Source organism: Phocoena phocoena, chromosome 8 (genome assembly GCF_963924675.1).
Source record: "Phocoena phocoena chromosome 8, mPhoPho1.1, whole genome shotgun sequence".
NCBI classification, from domain to species: Eukaryota; Metazoa; Chordata; class Mammalia; order Artiodactyla; family Phocoenidae; genus Phocoena; species Phocoena phocoena.
In genome coordinates, this window is record NC_089226.1 from 60,893,900 (window position 1) to 60,920,816 (window position 26,917).

At 44.9% G+C, this 26,917-nt stretch overlaps 1 pseudogene; it reads right to left on the reverse strand.

The window, feature by feature from the left end:
* Positions 1 to 1,913: 1,913 nt before the first annotated feature.
* Positions 1,914 to 20,783, reverse strand: LOC136126941 (olfactory receptor 52L1-like; annotated as a pseudogene).
* Between the last annotated feature and the right edge of the window lie 6,134 nt (positions 20,784 to 26,917).

Here is a 26,917-nt window from a genome sequence, read left to right on the forward strand (position 1 = left end):
GTAGTAAAGAGAGCTCTGATAGTCCCTGGTGGTGATGTGGCAATAGAGACATGCAGAATACCATCACTGGATACTCCTAATCAAACAAAGAGGCAAGGGTCTGGGTGACCATGTATATGTTCTGCCTCAGGGGTGTATCAGTTATCAGCTCTCTAGCCCAGTGTCATAATTTAGTTCATCTCGATCACTTTTCCTTTCCACAGTACATCACAATGCTCCATTACGTTGAGATGCGGATTGGACCTAGCAGGAAATGGCAGCTACTCTAGACTTACTGGTAAGATGTTTGTGTGTCAGAGAATGAGAAATAAATCGGACAAAAATTCAGGGACCTTCTACCTCAGTGAAATGTCTTGGGGTCCAATGGTATAAGGCATGTTGGGATATTCCTTCTATGATGAGGGATAAATTCTTCTATCTGGCTCCTCTTACAACCAAAAGAAAGGTATAAGGTCTAGTGAGCCTCTTTGGATTTTGGAGACGACATGGCAACATATTCCTCATTTGGATGTGCTACTCTGGCCCAGTTACCATGTGACCCTAAAAGCTGCTAGTTTTGAGTGGGGCCCAGGACAAAGAACAAACCTGGCTCTGCAACAGGTCCAGTCTGCCATGCAAGCTGCTCAAGTATCAGTGGCAGATAGGGATGCTGTTGGAAGCCTTTGGCAGGCCCTGCCATCCTCTCTGGATAAATACTTTGTGAGAGACAGCTTTTGGCTGCTACTGGGCATTGAAGACTGTCTAACCAAAGACCACGAAGTTACCATGCAACCTGAGCTGCCTGTCATGAACTGGGTGTTGTCTGACCCCCTAAGCCTAAAGTTGGGCATGCATAGTAGCATTCCATCATCAAATGGAAGTGGTATATACAAGATTGGGCTCAAGCAGGCCCTGAAAGCACAAGTAATTACTGAAGAACTGGCCCAAATGCCCATGGTTCTCGCTCCTGCTACACCTTCTCTCTCCCAGCCTGCACCCATGGCCTCATGGGACATTCCATATGATCAAGTGATAGAGGAAGAGAAAACTTGGGTGGTTTACAGATGGTCCTGCACAGTATGGGACACCATAGCCTCTTTCTGGGACATCTCTGAAGGATAGATACTCCATTCTATAGATGACAGCTATGGAGGTCTTTCAAGTAGGGGTGACTTAGATAAATCACACTGGCTACCATGGGAAAGAGTGGCATGACCTCTGGGTTTGGGTCAAGCTCAAGTACAGATAAGGGCCTAGTCTGGTCTTTGGGTGAATTTGGGTCCCAAGGAGAAGACCTGGCTTGGGTGTCTGTCAGACTGGAGGGCCCCCTGGCTGGACTTGACCTGTTTGGGCTAGACTGGACCCCTGGGGTAGGCCTGACCTGTGTGCCTGGGGATATCAGACTGGGAATATCAGGCAGAGGCTCACCTGTGTTTGGAACTGATTGGACTCTAGAACCTAACTTGTGTGCCTGCATTAGACCGATGGCATCAAAACTGACCTGTATATTCGGTGAGACTGGGCTTCATGTCCAATCTTACTATGTATCTGGGAGAGACTGGGCACCAGGGAAGAGCCTGGCCTGTTTATTTGTTTCAGACTGGGTGTTCAGGGCAAGTCGTGGTCTGTGCAACTTGCTCTATACAACTTCCAGTGGAGCTCCATATATCCAGATATTAACTGGGGGGCTTTCTCAGGAGTCAAGGAGAAGAGGACAGAGAAACTAATAAAAAGAATAAATAGGGAAAAGCAATTTTATCATTGGAGTGAAAACAGAGCATTCTAAGAATTCAAAAAGGAATAGTTTACCAACAATGAACCTGCTGTTGAGTCCTCCATAATCTCAGGAAATTCCAGCCTGTCCCTCAGTACTGCCTGCTTATCTCTTGTTCCCAGAGGTCACAGCCCCAATTTCCCAAGTTGATGAAGTTCTCTCACCCTGGCCGTTTCTCCTTCACTCTCATATTCTGCAGCCTCTCTGGCTTCTCCCTAACCTCCTGGGCTAATTCCTTTCCACAGAGCATCTTTTCTACATGTTGCCTGATCTCTCTGATCCTTACCCCCTAGATGACAGGATTCAAGGCTCCTGGGAGCAGCAGATAGATGGCACTGAGCAGGTTCTGGACATCCTGAGACACAGTCTTGGCTACTCGGAAAACGATAGAAGTGGAGAGACTAGAGAGGTAGATGGTGAGGATGACCAATGGGAGTGGGAGCCACACGTGTGCAAGGCCTTGGTTCGGGCTCCCCCAGGAGATATCCAGAAGACAGCATAGATGATGCGGGTGTAGGAGGTCCCCAGCAGGGCTAGATCAAAGGTCACAGTGATCAACTGCATGGCCAGCCCCAAGCAGTTGTTGAAGGTCAAGTCTCCACAGGCTGTGCTCAGCAGTGTGACGTACTCACAGGTAAAGTGTCAGATCACTGCTGTCTGGCAGAATCAAGCTCGTGAGGTGAGCACTACCAAGGGCACTGCCACTCCCAGGCTCCATGTCAGGGCAAAAAAGGCCAGCACGCCTAGCAGACGGGAGGTCATCAGGTCACTATAACAGTGTGGGTGGCACGTGGCCACCAAGCAGTCTAGGGCCATGGCCAGCAGGAGGTTGTAGTCCAGAAGGAGAGTGAGGTAGATGAAAAACATCTGGGCCAGGGAGCCATGCAGTGATATGGGGTTAACATAAGGCACAAAGCCCTCCAGCTTTTGGGGTATCACCGCTGTAGCAGTACAAATGTTGAAAGCCAGAAGCAGGGCGATGAGCATGTACATGGGCTGATGCAGGCTCTGCTGGGCCGCCACCGTGTGGATGATGAGGGCATTGGCAGAGACGATGGTCACATAGGGAAAAGTAAGAGGCAGGACCAGGAGGGGCCTCCACTGTCGCAATCCAGAGAAGCCCCCCAGGAAGAAGTTGGTGTAGGAGATGTTGAAGGTGCTGCTATTTCCATCCTTACCCACTGGCTTTGGCCCTGAGCTGGCCCCAGGAGTGGGGATCAGAGACTGTTAGAACAAAATGGTCAATGGAAGAAAACCTATTTTTATTTTAGGGCCTGCGTGGTTTGTGATGAAGATCCACCTCTTCGTGCACGTATGTCTACTCTTTTGGGGCACAGACAGGTACTATGTCAGGTGTCATGGGAGCAACAAAGATGAACAAGACATTCCTTGTCCTTAGGGAGCTCTTGGCTTTTGTATGTGAAATGTAAACTTACAAGATGCTGTTTATCTGTGATACTCCAGGTATTTGATTGCTGAGTAAAAGATTAGGCGGAAAGTAGGTGTGGTATAGGAGAGAAAAAAGAGTGATGGGCCAGAGGCAATAGAAAGGATGAAGAAGACCCTTGATTAGGAGGAAAAAAGAATATATGAGGAATCTTTGGTCCAAGAAGGCTGGGAAGAACCAAGTGGGGCTTATTGGGAGAGAGGAACAAGTCAGGAATGATAGCCTCACTTTTGTGCCTGGGGTACACTGTGTGGCAAGGGGAGAGGAAAGTTGCTGAGGAGTACTTCTGTTCTTCCTGGACACAAACAATGGGCCACAGAGACTTCTCCCTTCCTAAGACCCTCTAGACTGGATGTGGGGCCTCCTGCCTGGCCTTGTCATCAGTGTCATGGATGATGCTTGCATTCCTTTCAGAATGTGAGTTCCAGGAGAACAGGGGTAACAGCATACCTATATTGTGTTCTCTGAAGCTCCAAGCACAGAGCCACCATAAACACACAGGAAGTGCTCGAGCATTGCTTGTCGGGTAAGGTGAATGAGGAACAGGGAGAAGATGGTAAGAAGCTAAACAGTTAACTGGGCTCTGAGAGTAGTAATTTCAAAGCTTTGGCCAGGTTTTTGTATAATTAAGAGAGCAGATATTAAGATTAAAGATGTGTGATTCAGTACTGGGCTCACATCTTATCCAGATTCTTAGCGAGAACCATTTGGTGGTGGTAGGTGTGATGATTAGAGGAATTAACCCTGATATGCATAAAAGTAACTGACACCTATTGGACATGTACCATATGTTAGGCAGTGTTCTAAATGCTTTCATCTTTTTTAATCTTCTTAATTTTACTGAGGAAGAAAGTGAGGCACAGAGAGATTAAGTCTAGTTCAAGATCATACAGCTGGTAAGTGGCAGAGCTGGATTTGAACCCAGACAGACTCCAGAGTGCATGCTCTTAACTTCAGGATGACCAACTAGTCCTGGCTTGCTGGAGACTTACCTGGTGTTAGACCTGAACATCCGGTGTCCCAGGAAACCTTTCAGGCAAATGAGGCAGTTGATCATTTTACTATAACTACTAATTACGTTGAAGATTAGAGAAGCCTTATGAATTGTGGAGCAGCTAGGAAGAAATATTCTTCTTTCTTATAGGTTTAAATGTACTGTCTCTGAAAATCAATGTTTACATTGGTGTTACTATAGCCACCCTCTGAATACTCAGAAGACTAAAGAGGAGCATCTCTAAGTTCACAGAGAGACCTCAAAAGGAAGTGGATTTGGAATTCCAAAGCCCACCCTGGAATGTGTTTCTGGAACTCTTAGAGCATTATTTTACTCAGAATAACTCAAATTTTGAGAAATGTACTTTTGTTGTGGTTGGGCAAAGACCAGACAACACTTGTGGGGAGGTGGTAAAAATTCTTAGGGGAGGTCTGTTGAAGACTTTCTGGGGGGGGGTGGAATTCAGGAGCTGAGAGTGAGTGAGGTGAGAGGTGATCTGTGATGGAATAAAGGGGCATGGAGGAAAACGCAGCACGGAGGAGCAGTGGCCAAGAGACATTTAGGGACCCCCGCTCCTTCCCAAATACCACAGGATGGTCATCCTTAAGGGGGAGAATAAGCTGGCATGGGCTGCCCACAAACATCTTAACTTGGACAAGGTTGGTCTGTCTCCGTCACGTGAACTGTAATTTTCTCTCCTGTTCTGTGTCTTAGGATTACTTAGGTAAACTCCTAAAGGAGCTTCTTTGACACTGGGCTCCAAAGCAGTCAGTAGAGGAAATGTAGAATAACAAGCTCCTCAAGGCAGGGCAGAAGGAATGAAAAAGACTGTAAAAGATGAGGAGATCAGTTTACTGGCTAATGAAGGTCTTAAGACAGATGAATAGATGTTTCTAGAGACAGATCAATCAGACTTAAGAACTAAGTGGAAGTGGAGAGAGACAGAGGAATCAACAATAATTTCAAGGTTTTTTTTGCTTTTGTTTTTCAGCTGTGATGACTGCTAAAACCTGAGAAAGGAGGAACAGTGTTGGAGTGTTGGGAGGTACACTTAATAAACCCATTTGGATGTTGTGAAAACTCACAAATGAAGAGATGTCCAGTCAACAACTGGAAATAAGGGTGGAGTGCTCAGGTAAAGGATTAAAGCTGGATTTGGGGATTATAATGTTATTGAGGGCATGGGATAGAATCTTAAGGGGCCGACAGAGTAACATAACAGGTGTCAGTGAAGGAGACAGAAAAAGAGGGAAGAGGGGTGGAATGAGAACGAGGAGCAAATGGGATTCTGGAAACCAGAGAAGGAGACGTTCTGCTGCTCTGGAGGCTTCAAGGTAAAGAATTTACAGACTGGGCTTCCCTGGTGGCGCAGTGGTTGAGAGTCCGCCTGCCGATGCAGGGGACACGGGTTCGTGCCCCGGTCCGGAAGGATCCCACATGCTGCAGAGTGGCTGGGCCCGTGAGCCATGGCCGCTGAGCCTGCGCACCTGGAGCCTGTGCTCCGCAACGGGAGAGGCCACAGCAGTGAGAGGCCCGCGTACCGAAAAAAAAAAAAAAAAAGAATTTACAGACTAGTAGAGGCGAAAGACCAACACAACTAAGTCACCCTGCAAGGCTTAATGTTCTGAGTAGCAGAGGAGGGGGACAGATAGGAGGGCAGAGATAAAGAGGCCAGACGTCATGTGCTCTCTGCAGAAAGAGACACAGCTCCTCTACTGTAAAAGTCAGCACCACAGACAAGAGCTCCTTTAACTTCCCTGTCCCCACAAACTGGCTACTGTGCTCATCTTTCTCTCTTCCTTCTATTCCCAGTGAAAGAGATGTCTTTCCTCACTTTTGTCCTCAGGATATCTTCCACTTCTCCCCTCTTACCCTCAGCATATGGAGTTCAAGTCTGTCATTGGTGAAAATAAACTCATCCTTAACTTCTTTCAGTCCTCAAGCTTCCAATCTTTCTCCTCACCATTAAAGCCAAGGCCCTGGACATGTCTTTATCATGCTATAATTGCTGGCTTGCTGATCTAGCTCCCCACTAGACTGAAAGTGTTGCTGGTGGGGAGACCATGTCTTACTCATCTGTCTCCCAGTGCCCGGCACAGAGCCCACTGCAGAGTACGTATGTGCTCAGTAAGTGTTGTGTTGAAGGAATACATGAATGCACCAAGGGATTTTAATAAACATTTTCATTTGCAGCTAACTTAGAGTAGCTCTTTGAAGTTGAATGAATGAATGAATGAATGAATGAATGAATGAAAAACTAACCCCATCAAGGCTAGGAGATTCTAAGTGATTTGCTTAGTCTCACCTAGCAAGAAGAGCCTGGCCTCAAATCTAGGTCTTCTTGGACTCTTCTGTCTACACCGCCGTTTTCTCCCTCACACCCCACACACAAGGCAGCATCAGAGAGGCTCCAAGCAGTCTCAGTCTCAGCAACAATAGTACAAGTTAGCATTTATTGAGTACTTACTACATGCCAGGCATGGTTCCAAGGGTTTTTCCATAGAGTATCTCTAATATTCACAGGAACCCTAAGGGACGAATACTATTTATTAACCCAGTTTACAGATGAAAATACTGAGGCTTAAAGAAGATAACTAATTAAAGTGTCATAAGTGTTAAATGATAGCTGGGATATGAATGTAGATTTGTCAATGGTAAATGTGGAGTTCAATTCCAATCTCATGTTTACCACCTCAAATCCCCCATAAATCTCTTGTCTTTTCATCCCAACCTCACCGTGGTAGCCTGTAGAGGACTCCCGTTGGGTCATAGCCTTCTGTGGCTTTGTTTTCACCTCTGAAAAGGTAAGGCCTGAGGTCAGTGCCCAGCTCCAAGGCACTTCTCTATGAGGCTGAGAGGAGGGATGGATAAGTAGCCCTGTGACTCCAGGGGATTTCCAGTGGAGTATGAGATACCCAGTGGGGAGGCATTTCCAGGGACTCAAAGGAGGAAACAATGAGAAACCCAGAAGAACTTAGGGAGGACCCCAGGGATAGAGGCTGGGTGGAGATGACAGCGTACTAACATTTTAATTTCTATGGCTCTTGTTTTTTCTCACAGAGCAGTCACATCTGCTGAGGGGTTTCCCTAGTTTACAGGTGAGTCATTAGAGAGAGCAAGTCAGGGTTCAGGGCAGCTTCCATTTCAGGGGCACTAACAGGCAGAAGCTGGGGATGACCTGGGGCTCAGCTGAGGGCGAGGGGCTCCTGCAATTTGGGGGTCACCCAAAGGCAGGAAAGGGCACTTGGGTGACAGTGACAGCCCTGTGGTGGAGACAAGGACATGATATAGGTGTGGTGTGTGTGTGTGCATGCATGTGCCTGAGTACCTGATCATGTATGTACACGCTGAGATTCATGAGGCATCTACTTCCCCATAATAGGCAGCTTAGAAGCTCGGGAAGGAGATGACTTTGGTGTGGGTTGTACTGAGAACAGCCAGGACTCACAGAGTCAGGGGCTGGCTCTTCCAGAGAGGCATTTGTTTGTCCTCTGGAATTTGAGAGCAGTAGGACTGAAAAACTTTTCCTCTTTTTCTGCCTTCTTTGGGTTAACTATTTTCATGATTTCATTTTATCTTCTTTGTTGACTTATAAGCTGTGCCTCTTAATGGTTGCTTTAGGATTTGTAGTACACATCTTTAACTTACCATAATCTACTTTTAAGTAATATTATGCCACTCCAACAAAGAGTATGAGATCCTTACAACAGGATTCTTCTGTTTCCCCCCTTCCATTGTTTGTGTTATTGTTGTCATAGGCTTTATTTATGCATAAATTATAAACCCCACAATACATCTGTATATTTTTGGCTTTATACAGTCTATTGTATTCTAAGGAGATTTACAAAAATAAGGAAAAATTAATATTTGTTTGTAAAATTCATTCATGCTTTTATGTGACTGTAGCTTACTTTATTGCTATCATCCAGTGTATAAATGTACCATAATCTATTTACATATTCTATTGCTGAGGGACATTTATGTTGTTTCTGGTTTTCCACAATTAGGAATAATGCCAATATGAATATTCTTGTACATGTATTTTGATGCCCAAGTGCCTGAGGAGATTTCCGGGATCAAAGGGTATGCATATATATCTTTGATTTTACTAGAAAATGGCAAACTGTCTTGCAAAACGGTTGTACCAATCTATAACCTCAGTAGTAGTACATGAGAGTTTCCAGTGCCATCTGCTGAGAAATTGTTTGAATACATATACAAATCTACTATGTCTACACAATAGATGTTTTGAGGTTGTATAGTGCACAACCTGAACATCTGTATATGAGAGGCTGGAGATCAAATACCTTTTCTCTTTTTTTATTTCTTCTTTTTTTTTCAGTGGGAGCCAGAATAGACATAATACCTATACCCAAAAGCCTACATTCATAAGGACATTCTGAGGTCAACCAAGAGATGTGAGCTCTGAAGTTTCACCACTTTTTAAAAATCTTCTCCCATTCATGAGATTATAGTAGTGGCAGCCATTTTGTACCATTTTATACAATTTAGTCATGCCACCAGCCCCAGTCATAGTTGATAAACCATAAGCAAATGTTGACCAAGCTACTGTAATCAGAGACCTTTCTTCCAGAATGAGGAATAAAGAGATTAAATTTTTGTATCATGTAGGTGGTTATATGTAGGGCACGCAAAAATCCAGTTTTCAGAGAGAGAGTGAGATTGTAGAAAAAATAAATCACACTCTTAGAGGATAGATGAGCAAAGGAAAACAGAGAATCTTAGTCATTTTTATAGTTGTTTGTTCTTTCCAGAAATTTCTTCAGGTTAAGCTGCACTCCAACCTTTTGGTGACTTAGCACCTTCATTTTAGAATTCCCCAATTTGTGTTAGCACTGGTTTGCCTTGGTATGTACGTATTTGCAACAACTTAAATGTGAAATCCATAAAGGCAATGAGTTTTGTTGGTTTTGTTCACTATTATGTCTCTTAGCATCTAAAATAATTCTTGCACCTAGAACTCTCTCAGTAAGTAGCTGTTTTTTTTTTTTGTTTTTTTTGCGGTACGCGGGCCTCTCACTGTTGTGGCCTCTCCCGCTGCAGAACACAGGCTCAGGACGTTCAGGCTCAGCGGCCATGGCTCACGGGCCCAGCCACTCCGCGGCATGTGGATCTTCCCGGACCAGGGCACGAACCCGTGTCCCCTGCATCGGCAGGCGGACTCTCAACCACTGCGCCACCAGGGAAGCCCCAGTAAGTTGCTGTTGAATGAGTGAATTGAAGAGCAACAACAAAAAAATGTCTACACAAGTCTCATAGAATTGTCCCTTATTTCAAGAGAGTTCTGGTTAGATTACAACAGGAATAAGAAAAAGAAAAGTACTTAGACTACAATAAAAGAGAAAAGTATAAGGTTCTATGACCTCTAAGATAAAACAATTAACTCTTTTCAAGGTCTAAGCTAATCAGTGAGGGCTTCACTGATGTGGCATTTGGGATAAATATTGAAGGATGTCATAAGAATAAACAGTAGTGATTCAGGCTGGAGAAAATATGAAATTTAGAAAAGATTTAGATTAGGTTAGAATTTTCTAATCTGAAAATTAGAAAGAGGAAACAGAACATGAGGATTCCCAGAGGTGCAAAAAAAGATAATGAATATATTCCGGATGCTTAAAAATTACCTTATGATTGACAGAATTTATGTGGGAATCTAACTATGGGTGAGACTAGAGAGAACTGGGTAGAAGATCACATCACTAGGTCTTATAATCATAATTAGGAAGTTATCAATATTCACACAAAAGCAATTGGGACCCACTGAAAATCATGTCACGCTTCACAGTAACTCCTGATCTCCCCAAATTGTGATATGTTCATTTCCTGAACACTTGACCTCTTGCCTGCTTTTGAATGACAGATAAGTAAGTAGCTTACATTAAAAAGTTTTTAGTCCATTATTTTTCTAATGGTACATTGCTTTGTTGATTTATTTCTCTATGCTACTTATTTTAAAAAAATAAATTAACAAACAAACAAAAAACCCACACTCATTCTGACTTCAGAAGCCTGTGTTCATATCTGCTCTGCTGTGCTGCAATCTAACTGGCTAGTCCTACTTTCTACTTTCTACTGTTCTTTCCCATTAGGAGAAGGAATTAAATGCACTGGAAATAGCTGGAATATAGCAAATGATTAGCTCTTGTATTGATGGAGGCTGTAGAAGTACTTAATTTTCTAGGACAACTGGCTTACTTTTATCCAGGTTCTATGGAAAATTCCAAGTCTAGCTGTGGACATGAAACAGTTCTTAGTCTACAAAAGTGATTTTCTTCCCAATCTAATGCAGTGTGATGTGACTTTAGTGCCTTGGAAAATGATGACACCCATGGTATATAACGACCATGCCAGTTTCAGCCAAATTATCTTGGTCCTTTTGCAGTTTCTCTGTGGAAACTCTAATTTAGCTGAAGAAATCAAGTTTCTTTAACTGAAATATTTTTGTTTTTTCTTTTTACATTTTTTAAAAACTGTGAAATACATTTAGTTTGTTTTAAATATGTGAGCTGGTGTGAGACATTTCATTCTGCTTTAAATCATAAATGACTAACATTTGAATTCTGAAATAGTATAGACAAATACCTTTTCATATGCTTATTTTCTGAAGTGACTGTCAAATCTTTTATCAATTTAACCTATTTATGAAATAAGTTATCTGTCTTCTTATTGATTTGTAGTTATTCTTTATAAATTCTGGATACTAGTTCTCTGTTGGTTAAATGTATTGTAAATATCTTCCCCAAATCTGTGGCATGATTTTCCACTTACTTATGACATCTTTTGATTGAAGGTATGTCTAGTACATAGGATACCTTTGTACAAATTACAAAAAGGCTCCGTTTCTGATGGCTTGGTAAGTGTGGTGTGGTAAGTGCAGTATGGGCTGAATTTCATCTTTCACTTGCTTTTGTCAGATGCCTTTGTGCAGATTACCTATATAATGTATTACATAAAAGTGGCAGGTCTGCTTTTGATTACCAAACATTCTGAATTTTAATGTAGTCAAATTTATATCCTTTTTTCTTTCCTCTGTAGAAAAGGTTAGTGCTTGTTGTGTCCTATTTAAAAAGACTTTCATTACCGCAATGTCGTGAAGATATATTCCTCTATTATCTTATAAAAGCTTTATGGTTTGGACTTTAACATTTAGATGTACCTTTCTTTAATATTTCCAATAAATAATGAAGTGTAATGTATACAGTTATTATATCGTGTGCATAGCCTCTTGTGAGTTCTGATAATACAGAGCCCTCACCATGATTTCAGCAAGTTCCTGTGGCTTAACATATCACTTTCACTTTGTCTTTGTTCTTATGTTTGCTGTTCTCTTAGGTTTCTGCCCAGCTTTTGTGATTTTGTAGCCATCACTGAGGGGGCTTAAAGGAGGGTCACACTATAGAGTCTGCACACTTTTGTCGTGTCCTAGATTGTCCTTTCTCTTTCCCATTTTCCTTCTCTCTAGGAGCTCAACATTTCCCTCATTTTTCCCGGAGAATAGTTCTACCCACTTTTACAAATGTTTAAAAATTTTGAAATAATTTTAGACTTAAAAAACGTTGCAACAACAGTACAGAAAATTCCTGTGTACCCTTCACCCGGATTCGCCAATGTTAGCGTCTTCCATAACCGCAGTACACTTATCAAAACCAGGAAACTAATATCAATACAATACTATTATCTAATTTACAGACATTATCCAAATTCTGCCAAATGTCCCACTAATGTCCCTTTTCTGATCTAGGATCCAATCCAACATTGCATGTTTGCATTTAGTTTTCATGTCTTCATATTCTCCTTTATTTAGAATAGTTCTTCAGTTTTTCCTTGTCTTTCATGATTTTAACACTTTTGAAAAGTACTGGACAGTTGTTTTGTAGAGCATACCTCATTTTGGGTCTGTTTCATGTTTCCTCTTGATTTAATTCAAGTTATATATATATTTTTGCAAGAATACCACAAAAGTGGTATTGTGCCCTTCTCGGTACATCATTTCAGAAGATAGATGATACCACTTTGTGCCATTACGGGTGATGTTAACATCTATCATTTGTTTAAGAGACTGCAGTTTTCTCCATTGCTTTCTGGCAGTATAAGAGAATCTAGATCATCTTCCATTTTCCATACCCCAACACTGAATCAGCCATTTCCCCAGGCATCCTTGATTCCTTTTATTGGCACTATCCCCTCACCGTTAACACCTTCTACCTTCAAGCAACAGTCAATGTATTTTCTCTAACAAACAATGACTTTCCTATTAAAAGAATAATGTTTTCTTACTACCTTCCTCTGATATCTTTAAAATACAGTTTCTACCCTTATAGAACACATTGTTAAGCAGTAAAAAGACACTTATCCAACATATATTACTATGGTGGGATATGGGGAAGGCAAATATTTATTGTAGACATAATATGTAGAAACCATTGTTTAGTCATTTTGTCAGTTATCTCTTATCACAAAATTGCTGCATAACGAGCAGTCACAGAAAAATCAATGGCACGTATTTACTGTAAGCACTTATTGTTCGCACACTTGGGGTGGTCAGCTAGGTGGCTGGGCTAACTCACGTGTCTAGGGGTTGGCTGGCTATAAGCTTATCTAGGTTAGCATTGGGTGGGATGGTTGGGGCAACTCAGCTATGCATCTTCTGTTCCTCCAGCAGGCTAGCCCAAGCACGCTCTCACAGTTACGGCAGAGATGCAAGAACATACGTAGAAATACTATAGAAGAAAAACCAGAGTTGGATAGTAGTTAAAGAGGTAAAAACAGATTTTATTCAAAACTATGTCAATGGTAGAAGAGAGACCTCAGTATAGAACCAGGCTCAATTACAAACATGACATGGTCAAGTGGGAATTTATAGACAAGAAGCAGGAGGGGGGTCAATGGATGGAGAATTACTAAGAGGAAACAATAAGGGTCAGGGGATTTGGGCTAAAGGGACCTACCAGGACTCTTTGCTCGAGGACAGGCCAGGTGATCAGACATTACCTGAGGGATGGTAGAGGCGGAAGAACTGGATCAGATATTGAGGGTGAAGGATTCTAGTTAAACTGACTTAGCAGGGTTCTTGCTGAAACTGGATTTTACAGGGAAGTGCACAGACGGGCCTAGGAGAAGGTTCAGGAGCCTGACCAGAGTTTAGTCAAGCAAAGATTCTTTGTCAATACCCAGGCACTTTTTTGAGTCTTTGCTTGTATCAGCTTTGCTAACATCCCCTTGGCCAAAGAAAATCCCATGGCTTAACTCAGAATCAGAGTTTCCTCTCTGCTTTTCTTGCCTTAGTCCTCTGATTAGTCTCAGGCCAACGCCACATATTTTATTTTATTTTTTGTTTTTGCGGTACGCGGGCCTCTCACTGTTGCGGCCTCTCCCATTGCGGAGCACAGGCTCCGGACGCGCAGGCTCAGTGGCCATGGCTCACGGGCCCAGCCGCTCCGCGGCATGCGGTATCTTCCCGGACTGGGGCACGAACCCGTGTCCCCTGCATCGGCAGGCGGACTCTCAACAACTGCACCACCAGGGAAGCCCGTAACGCCACATATTTTAGATTTTTGTTATACAGCACCCTACTCCTGCTACCACTATCTGTTTCACTTGTCTATTGCGACAAAATTGCCATGGAACAAACTACTGCGAACCCTCAGTGGGACACAGACATCAGCAAGAATTTATTGCTCCCATCTTGTTGGTTGACCAGGCTGCTCTGTTGATTTTGACTGGGCTTGCTCGCATTATGACTACTGGCTGCCCTTGGCTGGGATAACTGGGGTGACTTGGCTCTGCTCCATCTATTTTTCATCCTTTTGCAAATTAATCTGAGAATGTTCTCTTGGGGATGGCAGATGTGCAAGACAGCAAGAAGAAACAAACACTTTGTCAAGATCTGCTAATCTCCCTTTCACCAAGACAAGTTGTTACCGAATTGGTTAACTTGACCCGTGCTGGAGTCCTAGCCCATCTGAGACTCCTTGTCTCGGCCAGGGAGGTTCTTTTTCCAATTGGATTCGCACAGCCAGTAACTGGAGCAGCACAAGTTTTATTCAATGGCAAAGAATGGAGAAGCTGGCACCTAATTTGCAAGTCAGCTCAACCCAGTTCAGCGGAAACACCAAATATACAGGAAGGTTGAGATAAAAGGGAGGGAGTTGTAAAGAGTGGGAGGAATACTCATGAGTTATCTGAGAACAGGGGAGAACCTGGAACTGAGACAACTGTCCTCTTCCATCCTTGTATGGGCTTTTCTTATTGTTGTCATGGAGATTATCAACTGTCACAGCGCTGGTGGCTGTGTCATTCAGCATGCTTATGCATTACAATGAGTGTATAAAGAGGCTCAAGAACTCCTGGAAGTCGAATCTTCCACCATCTTGGGCCTAGTTGGTTCTAACCCGTTCATGTTTTTTCTCTTTGCAGTTTCCTCCCAAAACTTAGATAACAGTAATTGGTTTCCATTCAAGGGAGGGGCAGGGGTATGATTCTGGGGCAGCAGCCTTGGTAACAAAGTCACTTGCTGTCATTGCAATATCTGTTACAGGAGCTATTGTGGAAATATCCTAGACAGTATGCCTATTTTCCTGGCTGAACAAAATGTAAAGGGAGCCTTTCATGGTCCTCTTTCAATGTGTGTAAAATATATAAGAAATAGACCAGAGTTCTTCTCTGCTCACTTGCAAAATGGTTAGGTCAGGCCAACAAGGTCAGGCAATACTCTCATTTTCTCTTTTTCTGTGAAACATTTTTTGCAACAGTTTCAAAGTTGTGAAGCTATCGTGTCTCACCCCAAACTCGACCTTCTATACTCAGCTTTGTTATGGTGGGGTTAGGACTCTACAAATTACTTCTTATTCGGGCAGGCATTAGTTTGTATTACTCTATCGATGGATACTTGAGGGTTATTGGAAAGAAGGAGGAAGGCAGAATGGACTGGCTCCTTCCTCTTTGCTTATTATTCCAGTCAGTATCACCACCAACAGACCTTTGCTCTGGCAACTGCAATCGGTTTCAGTTTATAACTTCTCTGGGCCCTCCCAGATCCAGCCTCATTGTATCCCCTCAGAGGTACCAGCACCTTCTGGGCAGTCCCCAGCCCACCAAGAGGTCTGCATCCCAGTCTCACGGGGCTCTGAGCTCCAAAGGTGCAACACTAGCCAAAAAGCACCTCCTTCTCATAAATCTGTGTCCCCGCTGTACACAGCCCTTCCCATGAGTTCCTAAGGTGCCGCAGCCTCCTTGCAGCACCTTCTGCTCAGAAGCCCGAGTTTCAGCTCTGGATGCTTCTTCTCCAAGTTTCTAGGTTCTGACCATCTCAACCTCTTCCCTTTGTTCCTTGAACCCTGGGGGTGGTTGCTGCTCCTGCTACCCATGTGTTACCTCAGGGTTTTCTTTTTGCCTTTTCAAGTCTCTACCTCCTGTCTAACTAAATTCCTTACATTAAATTCTCTGTTGAAATACCTAGTGTGGTTTCTGATTTCCTGACTGGACTCTGACTGGTAAAACTTGTTAGGGGACCATTTATATCTTCAGAATGGTTTTCTCTTTAGAGAAGATGTTAGGGCAATTTAACTGATACTCTGAAGGTGGAACTAGGAGAGAGTGAGATAAAATCCCAGGTGATCATTTTGGTTTGTGGCTTCTAGTTCTGTGAAAACTTCCCCTCACCTTTAGAACAGTGAAGCTGCAAGCAGGGCTCAGAGAGGGCTTGCTGTGCTAATATTTTCTTCTGTAGGTCTGCATTTGTCCTTTGTTCATCATGCCTTCCAAGCAGCTCAACCTTCAGGCATAGCTGGGTTTTAAACCGACATCTAATGGACTCTAACACCCATGCTCTTTGCTCCACGTTGAACGGTGTCCTCAGGTGCTAGTGGTGAAGATGAAGGCAAGGACGTGAGGAACTCTATGGAGAGCATTAGGAGACATTCTGTTGTATTTTGAAATCATATCTGGACGCTTTGGACAGTCATGGGACAGAGCAGTGGCTGACTCAGAAATGAGCAGCCACCTTATAATGGAGAGAATTGCTTCTGCCTCCCTAGTATTTTCTCTAGGGTTATGACATGTCACTGAATTTAATCAAGAAACATTTATTGGGCTTCTTTGGAAACTTGACTGTTTCTGTCAGGTAGAGAAGGAGAGTGGTGGAGCAGCAGAGTGCTAGTAGTGAGTATATACTTAGACCAAGAGCACCCTGAAGGTGAGGGCTATTTCCTCCTGCAGGGAGGAGAACATGCTGCCTCCGAAATCCTTGGAAGACCACAACATGTCTATCAGCCCCGGTGCTGCCCACTTTGTGCTTCTCTCCTTGTACACTCAAAGCCTGGGAAGGATGACTTCCGTGCTATTGCACGCTCCTGTTCCCAGGGACATTGTAAACATGCTTGTTTATTCTCCTCATGTGTCCCCCACCCCATGTTCTTCCTAAGAAAAATCAAGAAATATCCCCCAACCCCATCAATAATATCTGCTATACTCATTACATGTTGTTACTTTGAAAGAGAACTGATGGAAAACTTGGGATGTAACTTGGCCTGGTGAAGAGAAGAGCAGGTTATATAAAAAAATAAATAAAATAAAATTCAAAAAATCAATTAAAAATTAATTAATTAAAAAAAGAAAAAATTTTTAAATAAATTTATTTATTTATTTTTGGCTGCATTGGATCTTTGTTGCTGCATGTGGGCTTTCTCTAGTTGCAGTGAGCGGGGGCTACTCTTTGTTGGGGTGTGCATGCTTCTCATTGTGCTGGCTTCTCTTGTGGAGCACGGACTCTAGTCGCACAGGCTTCAGTAGTTATGGCACGTGGGCTCAGTAGTTGTGCTTCGCGGGCTCTATGGCGCAGGCTCAGTAGTGGTGGCACTTGGGCTTAGTTGCTCTGCGGCATGTGGGATCTTCCCGGGCCAGGGCTTGAACCCGTGTCCCCTGCATTGGCAGGCGGATTCTTAACCACTGCGCCACCAGGGAAGTCCTAAGAAATCTTTTTTATAAAAATTTGTTTTATTCAAGTATAGTTGATTAACAATGTTGTGCTAATTTCTGCTGTACAGCAAAGTGATTCAGTTTTATATATATATATATATATATATATATATGTATATGTATTCTTTTTCATATTCTTTTCCATTGTGGTTTATCACAGGATATTGAATACAGTTCCCTGTGCTATACAGTAGGACCTTGTTTTTTATCTATCCTGTATATAATAGTTTGCATCTGCTAGTCCAAAACTCCCAATACAACTCTCCCCCACCCCCTCCCACTTGGCAACCACAAGTTGCCACAAGTCTATGTGGCAACCACAAGTCTATGTCTGTGAGTCTGTTTTGTAGATATGTTCATTTGTGTCATTTTTTTTGAATAAACATTTCTAAGAATTCTTTTTTTTAAGATATTTAGTTATTTATATATTTATTTTCGCTGCTCTAGGTCTTAGTTGCAGCACATAGGACCTTCTAGTTGCAGCATGCAACTCTTTAGTTGCAGCATGCATGTGAGATCTAGTTCCCTGACCAGGGATTGAACCCAGGCCCCCTGCATTGGGAATGTGGAGTCTTACCCACTGAACCACCTGGGAAGTCCTGTCATATTTTATTTTTTTAATTAAAAATTATTTTATTAAAAATTTATTTTATTTTATATTGGAACATAGTTGATTAACAATGTTGTGTTAGTTTCAGGTGTACAGCAAAGTGATTCAGTTATACATATACATATATTTATTCTTTTTCAAATTCTTTTCCCCTTTAGGTTTTTACAGAATATTGAGCAGAGTTCCCTGTGCTATACAGTAGGTCCTTGTTGGTTATCTATTTTAAATATAGCAGAGTGTACATGTCGATCCCAAACTCCCAATCTATCCCTCCCCTCACCCTTCCCCCTGGATACCATAAGTTCGTTCTCTGAGTCTGTTTCTGTTTTGTAAATAAGTTCATTTGTATCACTTTTTTTTTTTTAAGATTCAGCATATAAGTGATATCATATGATATTTGTCTTTTTCTGCCTGACTTACTTCACTTAGTTTGATAATCTGCAGGTCCATCCATGTTGCTGCAAATGGCATTATTTCGTTCTTCTTAATGGCTAATATTCTATTGTATATATGTACCACATCTTCTTTATTCATTCATCCGTTGATGGACATTTAGGTTGCTTCCGTGTCTTGGCTATTGTAAACAGCACTGCAATGAACACTGGGGTGCATGTATCCTTTTATTTATTTATTTATTTATTTATTTTGGGGCTGCATGTGGGCTTTCTTTAGTTGCGGTGAATGGGGGCTACTCTTTGTTGCAGTACGTGGGCTTCTCATTGCGGTGGCTTCTCTTGTTGTGGAGCATAGGCTCTAGGCATGTGGGCTTTAGTAGTTGTGGCACGCAGGCTCTAGAGCACAGGCTCAGTAGTTGTGGCGACCGGGCTTAGATGCTCTGCAGCATGTGGGATCTTCCCGGACCAGGGCTTGAACCCGTGTCCCCTGAATTGGCAGGCAGATTCTTAACCACTGTGCCACCAGGGAAGTTCCTACATGTATCCTTTTGAACCACGTTTTTCTCCAGATATATGCCCAGGAGTGGGATTGCTGGGTCATATGGTAGCTCTATTTTTAGTTTTTTGGGGAACCTCCCTACTGTTTTCCATAACGGATGCACCAATTTACATTCTCACCAACAGTGTAGGAGGGTTCCCTTTTCTCCACACCCTCTCCAGCATTCGTTATTTGTAGACTTTGAAATAATGGCCATTCTGACCAATGTGAGCTGGTACCTCATTGTAGTTTTGATTTGAATATCTCTAATAATTAGCAATGTTGAGCATCTTTTCACGTGTCTGTTGGCCATCTGTATGTTTTTGGAGAAATGTCTGTTTAGGTCTTCTGCTCGTTTTTCAATTGGGTTGTTTGTTATTTAATTTTTTGAGCTGTTTGTATATTTTTGGAAATTAAGCCCTTGTTGGTCACATCATTTGCAAATATTACCTCCCATTCTGAGCGTCGTCTTTTCGTTTTGTTTATGGTTTCCTTTGCTGTGTGAAAGCTTATAAGTTTGATTAGGTCCCATTTGTTTATTTTTGCTTTTATTTCTATTGCCATGGAGATTGACATAAGAAAACATTGGTATGATTTATGTCAGAGAATGTTTTGCCTATGTTCTTGTCTAGGAGTTTTATGATGTCATGTCTTATATTTATGTCTTTAAACCTTTTTTTTTTTTTTTGGCCACACTGTGCGGCTTGTGGGATGTTAGTTCCCCAACCAGGGATTGAACCTGGGCCCTCGGCAGTGAAAGTGCCAAGTCCTAACCACTGGACCGCCAGGAAATTCCCTCTTTAAACCATTTTGAGTTTATTTTTGTGTATGGTGTGAGGGTGTGTTCTAACTTCATTGATTTATATGTGGCTGTCCAACTTTCCCAATACCACTTGCTGAAGAGACTGTCTTTTCTCCATTGTATACTCTTGCCCCCTTTGTTGAAGATTAATTGACCATAGGTGTGTGGATTTATTTCTGGGCTCTCTATTTTGTTCCATTGATCCGTATGTCTGTTTTTGTGCCAATACCATGCTGTTTTGCTTAGTGTATCTTTGTAGTATTGGCTGAAGTCCCCAGCAGGAGGGTTATGCCTCCTGCTTTGTTCTTTTTCCTCAGGATTGAGATAGCTGTTTTTTTTTTTTTTTTTTTAAAAACACTTTATGGAGTTATGATTTACATACAAAAAGTTGTACCTTTTTTTTTTTTTTTTTTTTGCGGTAAGTGGGCCTCTCACTGTTGTGGCCTCTCCTGTTGCAGAGCACAGGCTCCAGACGCACAGGCTCAGCGGCCATGGCTCACGGGCCTAGCCGCTCCATGGCATGTGGGATCTTCCCGGACGGGGGCACGAACCCATGTACGTTGCATTTGCAGACGGACTCTTAACCACTGCGCCACCAGGGAAGCCCCAAAGCTGTACATATTTAATGTATTTAACCAGATGAATTTGGTGATAAATACAATTCACCCTTGAACAACATAGGTTTGAACTGCATGGGTCCGCTTATATGTGGATTTTTGTTTTTTCAATAGTAAATACCACAGTATGACACAATCTGCAGTTGGTTGAATTCAGAGGTGTAGAACCGTGGGTACAGAGGGCCATCTACAAGTTTTTCATGTATTTTCATCTGTGCAGAGGGTGTGTATCTCTAAGGCCTGCGTTGTTCAAGGGTTGATTGTATATACCCATGACACCATCACCACAATCTATGCCATAAACATATTATCACCTCCAAAAGTTTCCTCCTGCTTATTTATTTACTTATTATAATTATTTTTTGTGATGTAGCCTAACACCTAACATAAGATCTACCCTCTTTCATGTTCCTCAACTGATTTGATTTCCCCATCACACCGGGGAGGTAGGAGGCACCACTTTATGGCTGAGGGAGCTGAGGCTTGGAGCCGGCAGTCTTGCAGCTGCTTGGTAACAGAACGGGGCCTGGAGCTGGTCCCCTGGCTCCTCCTGGCTCCTGAGCCCACTCTCGTCACTGGGGAGCTGGAGGGTCCCCTCAGTACTGGGGATGTTGTGGTAGGTTCTCTCCATGTGTGATGGGCATGGACTAGGACTAGCCCAGTTTCCCTCCTCTTGCTCACCTTGCTGTGTCCAGTCTTGAAGATGGCTCTCTGTCCCCTCAGGCAGACCCCTGGCCTCTCCACACTTAGCTCCTCCTCTTGGGAAGGGGTGGGGGAAACCTTCCAAGGGTGGCAGGTCAGTGGGCCTTTGCCTAGGAGAGAGGGCTTCCTTTCCCAATGGGAGAGCTCTCAAATCTTCTCCTCTTCAGGGAGCAGGCTGGTCTCTCCAGACAGGCTTCTGGGGCCCACTCTGCCTTGGCTAGAGAGAGGGGCCTGACTAGCTGTCTTTCAGCACAGGGTAGGGGGCAGAGCAGGGGGTGGGGGCAGACCTCCAGCCAGGGTGGTTCCCTATACCAGGCACAGCCTTGTCAGCAGACTCACCTGTGGGTCCATCTTTGAGCCCAAAGGAAGAATGCCTGGGCCTGAGGAAGATGGGACACCAGCTGCCTGACTCTGAAGGGTCAGACCTGATTTGCCTAAGCCTGGGGTCTGTCTTTGGCTACTTTTATCAGTTGTGACTGGAGTGCTTCAGCCTCCTCTAAGCTCTCTCAGTGACCCCCTCCCCTGGCTGGCCAGGGGCTAGAGGGAAGGAGTAGCTCATTCAACTAGCTCCTGACCTGGCCAGATCTCGTACCTGGGGGGTTACATGTCGTATCTCATTTAAAACAAGCCCTTGCAAGGTGGTAATCATTAAACCCATCTTACAGTTGAAGAAACTGAGTCTCAGAGAGGTTACTATTGGCCAAGCCTCGGCATTAGTAAGTGGCAGAGTTGGGACTTGAAGTCAAGTCTGGTTCTGATCCCCAGACCCATAAGATGCCTGACCTGGCCAAGGCTGGTGGTAGCCCCCATCTCCTGCAAGAATGGGAAATGGGAAGGAGGCACTCTATAGACTGTCAGTCCACGAGGGCAGGTCTCAGATTGAATGAATGCCTGCCTGAATCTCAGTACTTGCTCTGTTGTTTGATTTGTAGGAAAAGGTGGCCCTTATTGAGAATCCACTGGTTTGACAGTCTGGAGGCCTGGGTTCTGGGGCCAGGGCCCATCCCCCTGTGGGACTCATATTCATAAGGAAGGAGAGGTAACTCTCCACTCTGAGGGTCATTTGGGCTGAACACCCCAGTCCTAAGAAACCAGGCTGTAGACCCAAAGACCTCAGGCTGTGGCAGTGGGAAATCTGGCAAGTGGCCTGATATGGCCCCTGTGTGTGTGGTTTGTGAGACGGGCAAGTGAGGGGCCATCTGGGGTTGGTGGTCCAGAAAGTCAGAGGCCATAGGCCCCTGCTAGACACATGAGCACCACCTGCCCCCATCTCTGCCTGGCCTAGCCATAAACAAATTATTTGGCTCTAGGTGCCCTTTGGTTTCTGAGAGAAGCTTTTGGAGCAGCCTGTCCTTCCCTATCCATGTCTGGGCTGGGGACCTTGCCCAGGATCTGTGGACTGACAGCTCTCTGCATGCAGGGCTGACCTTCCTCCGCACGGTGAGGCCTTCTGGCCAGGCCAGGTGCAGCCTGCACTGCCCAGAATAGCCACAGGGTGGCACCCAAAGCACCATGTCAGGCAGAGGCTGCCTCGATTCAGGCCTGTGCTGCAGTCTGTCCCTGGGGGAAAGAGTATTTTGTGCCTGGCAGGGCTAGTTAGAGATGCCTCATCCTTGGACTTTCCTGGTGCACACAGCCCCCTCCCTGTGAGCCTGAGTCAGTCAGAACACACTGGTGTCAGGGCCTGGGACAGGAGACCTGGCTCTGTGTGGCCCTAGCAAGTTGCTTGCTCTCTTTTTGAGCCTCAGTGTGCTCTCCTGAAAAATGGGCATAATAATAACACCAATCCCGTCTTCATTCACTCATTCATTCAATACATATTTATTGAGCACCCAGTAGGCTAGGTGAAGTATAGAGCTGTGAACAAGCAAAGCCTCGCAGTGATGTTCTAAGGATCAAATGCGGCAACGTCTGTAACTTATTCAGCACAGTGACTAACACGGTGTGGACTCTATAAATATTGGCTAAGACTTTCTCTCTAATCCTCACAACCCGTGTGTGGTTGGCCCCCACATTTTATAGAGGAGGAGACCGGTAAAGGCCACACACTTGTCCAAAGCCATGCAGCCTGTAAGGGGCAGAGCTGGGACCTGAACTTGGGCTGTCTGACTTGAACGCCACTGCTGCTGGTTTCCACATTGAATGTGTGTGTGTGTGTGTGTGTGCGTGCGCGCATCCTCAGCTCTCTCCAAATCTCCCCCAGGGGACCTGGGACCAACCTGGGTCACTTCCTCCGACCTTCCCATCCAGATCCTCAGCCCCCTCCGTCCCCCATAGTCTCCGACTTCTCCTGCACGTTTGGTTCTTCTGGAAGGGGAAGTCTGTGGCCACCAATGATTCAGGGGCCTGAGAAAGTCCCAAGCCCAGCTCCCTTCTGCTTTCACCTAGGATCAAGTCCTGCAGGGGAACAGAGGTCAGAGTTATTCAGGTCCAGCCCTGGTCCATCGTGATGACCCATCACACTGAGCTCAGACCTTTCCTAAGGGGCAGAGAGCGGAGGGCCCATGAGATTTTCTCTCTCAGAGGACTGTGGGGCCCCCATCTGATTGGAAGGGGGCTGTGGGACACATCTTGAAGTCGTGTGTCTATAGCAGCTCTCTGCTTCTGCATAAATTGTGGGGTTATCTGGTGGCAAAGGAAGTAGAGGAGAGAGGGTCCTGGAGCTCACAGGTATATGTCTGAGCAGAGAGAGAGAGTGGAGGCAGCTGTCAGCCCTCACTCTCTCTGGATGCCCCCAGGCTGTGTTCCCTTTCCTCCTGTATTTTGAGTATCTCCTGCTTGTCTTACTGACCCGCAACTGTGAGCCTCTGGGAAGAGGTAGGGTCTGCCCCACACATCTCGCCTGCGGGCCAGGAAGTCTGGAGGTGGAAGGCTGCCATTCCTGCCAGAGTGTCGAGCATTGTCTGGGTAGAAAAACCCTGGGATTCATTCTGGGCTTGGACATCACCAGTTGGGTGACCTGGGGTAATGATGGGAGGTGCCCGGACCTCAGCTTCCTCATCTGTGGAACAGTAGGGATATTTCTATACAGCTCTAGAATCTACCGACCATGCTCACCTTCGTCATGGGACCCAGCTCTCATGATAACCCTTCGGGGAAGGTATCTCATTTAACAAATGATAAAGCTGGGCTTGGAGAGGCCAAGTGACATCTCAGACTGACCGCTGAGCTGTCCTCCCCTCCCAGTGCACTTATTTCCTGGTCTCATCCAGCTTGGGGAGGGCAGGGAGAGCCTCTAATTGACACTGCAAACTCTAGGGCCTGGGACAGAGCCTGGCACGGATCAAGGGGGCAAACATTTTTTGAATTGCTGGTTCCAAATCCTGTGCTTTTTACATTCCACCGAGCAATCAGTCATTTAATTAATGTTTACCCTGGGCCAGGACTGTGATTGGCAGTTTATATATGTTGTCTTTAACCTCACAATCTCATGAAACAGATATGACCTCCCCAATTTACAGATGAAGAAACAAAGACTCAGAGAAGTTAGATAAGTTACATAAGTTTACACAGCTGGTTAAATGGCAGGGATTTGAGCCCAAATTAGTCTCACTTCAAAGCTAGTATATTCATACAGGAAAAGCTTGTATGAGGTGTGTGAACTTATCTCTGAGTCTCAGCTTACTTATCTATGAAATAGGGATACTAATTCCCACCTCATGGGGCTTTTCTGAAGGGTACATGGGCTGATGCCTAGAAGATGTTTAGCTCTGAGATAGTGACCTTTTGTTTGCCACTGTCATCATCTTTACATCACCCTTCCTGCCTCTCTCCTGAGGCTGGTGTGAGGAAAAAATGGGCTAACGGGGAGGGCCTCGGTGAACTGCCTCGGGGTTGGGAGGCCTATGGTCATGTTGACTGCCAGACATCTATCTCTTCCCCGTCAGGGATGTAGTTCTCGGCTCGGGGGAGGGCCCAGACCCTGCTCCCCGGGTGTGGAGGGTGTGCTGTCCCACCAAGTGTCCTGGGATGGGGTGGGCGAGTGGAGGACAGAGCTAGGGCAACCCTCCCCAGACTGAGGGCATCCATGAGGCTCTGGGGAGCTGGGAGGCGCCCCAGACAACCAGGCTACAGCTGAGGGTTATACCAGCCCCAGCGTGACAGCAGTGTATCAGTGGTGCACCTGGGCCTGGGCATCTTGGAGAAACCTGGGCACCGACAGGGACCTCGGTGCCCCTAAGGGCTGGGAAAGTTTGGGCCACTGCGGAGAAAGTTTTGGCGGCTCAAACTTTTCTCACTCTGAGCCCATCACTCTGCGTCCCTGAGGTTGGCTTTGTGATTTGCCACCAATTAGGCCATAATGAGCTGGACCTTGGTGGCCTGTGAGGCTCCCCGGGGGACAAAGGCTCAGCAGGACACGTGGGGCCCAGTTACAGCAGCCTGAGCCTGGCGCTGGGTCCAGCGGTGGCCTGAGCCCCAAGGAGCTCTGCCTGCCCACATGTGCCCACTTTTCTTGCCTGGCCAAACTTTGAATGAGTGGAAAAGGCTACTTCTTTCACTTGACTCTGGTCCAGCCATGCCACCTGGGTCCTGCTCACTCCCTCCTTAAAGAGCCAGAGCAATTTCTGGAATATGGCTTATTGCAATTTAGATTGATCAATCAACAAGATGGGTCATGTGAGGTCTAGATGCTGAGCCACTGTGTGACCCTGGGCAAGACCTAGGCCTCTCTAGGCCTTAGTTCTCAGGGGTAATAATCACAGGGTTGGCATGAGACCCAGGTGAGATAATGCAAACTGTAAAGTGCTGGCTACCTGTGAATGGTCACTATTGCCCTTAGTTATTATTATCACAGTAGCCTGGCTGGGACCTTGACCCTGACCCCCGCTCCTAGCTGAATTAAGCCACCTCTGACCTGGGTGCTCACAGAGGCAGCAGTGGGGCCTCTCCCTGCTCTGCTGGGCCCTGGCCTGCCCTCTGCTCCAGGCTGGGCCCACCAAGCTCTTGTGCTATTTCTAGGTTTCTCTTGGCCCACCCTCCCTTTCCCGCTCTCCTTCCCTGCCTTCTAGGCCTGCAGACAAGCATCTTCATGAGTGTAAGAGCCTTGATATATAATAGGTCCAACCTTTATTTCATAGATGGGGAAACCAAGGCCTGGGAGGAGCAGGCCTTGAACCAGGGATTCCTTCCTTTTCTGGGAACTCATGGCAATAAACCTCTGTGCACATGTAGGGCTTTTAGTATCTTTTGGCCTTCTCAGCAACCATGAGGGTAGGTAGGCATCCATCTGTTCACTTTTTTTTATTGTGGTTTAGCTTACAGGCTCTAAAGCCAGACTGACTGGGTTCAGATTCTTCTCTTTTTTTTTAAATGAATTTATTTATTTTTGTCTGTGTTGGGTCTTTGTTGCTGTGCGTGGGCTTTCTCTAGTTGCAGCAACGGGGGCTACTCTTCCTTGCAGCGCACGGGCTTCTCATTGTGGTAGTTTCTCTCGTTGCACAGCACGGGCTCTAGGCGTGCAAGCTCAGTAGTTGTGGTGCACAGGCTTAGTTGCTCCGCGGCATGTGGGATCTTCCCGGACCAGGGCTCGAACCCGTGTCCCCTGCACTGGCTGGCAGATTCTTAACCACTGTGCCACCAGGGAAGTCCTGGGTTCAGAATCTATCTCTGGGTTCAGGTTCTATCTCCACATTTATCAGACACATCTCTGTGTCCGTTTCCTCAAATGGAAAAACAATAGTGCTTACTTCAAATGGTTGTTGTATTAGATGAGTTAGAATCTGTAAAATATTTGGAATGGGGCCTAGTGCACAGTGGGTTCTCAATTAATATTAGCTATATCTCTTGTTATAATTCAATCATTAAGTCAGCAAACATTAATTGTGTTCCTAATGAAAAGGGAAACCTCATATGCTGTTGGTGGGAATGTAAATTGATACAGCCACTATGGAAAACATTATGGCGGTTCCTTAAAAAACTAAAAATAGAATTACCATATGACCTAACAATCCCACTACTGGGCATATACCCAGAGAAAACCATAATTAAAAAAACCACATGCACCCCAATGTTCATAGCCGCACTATTTACAATGGCCAGGACATGGAAGCAACCTTAATGTCC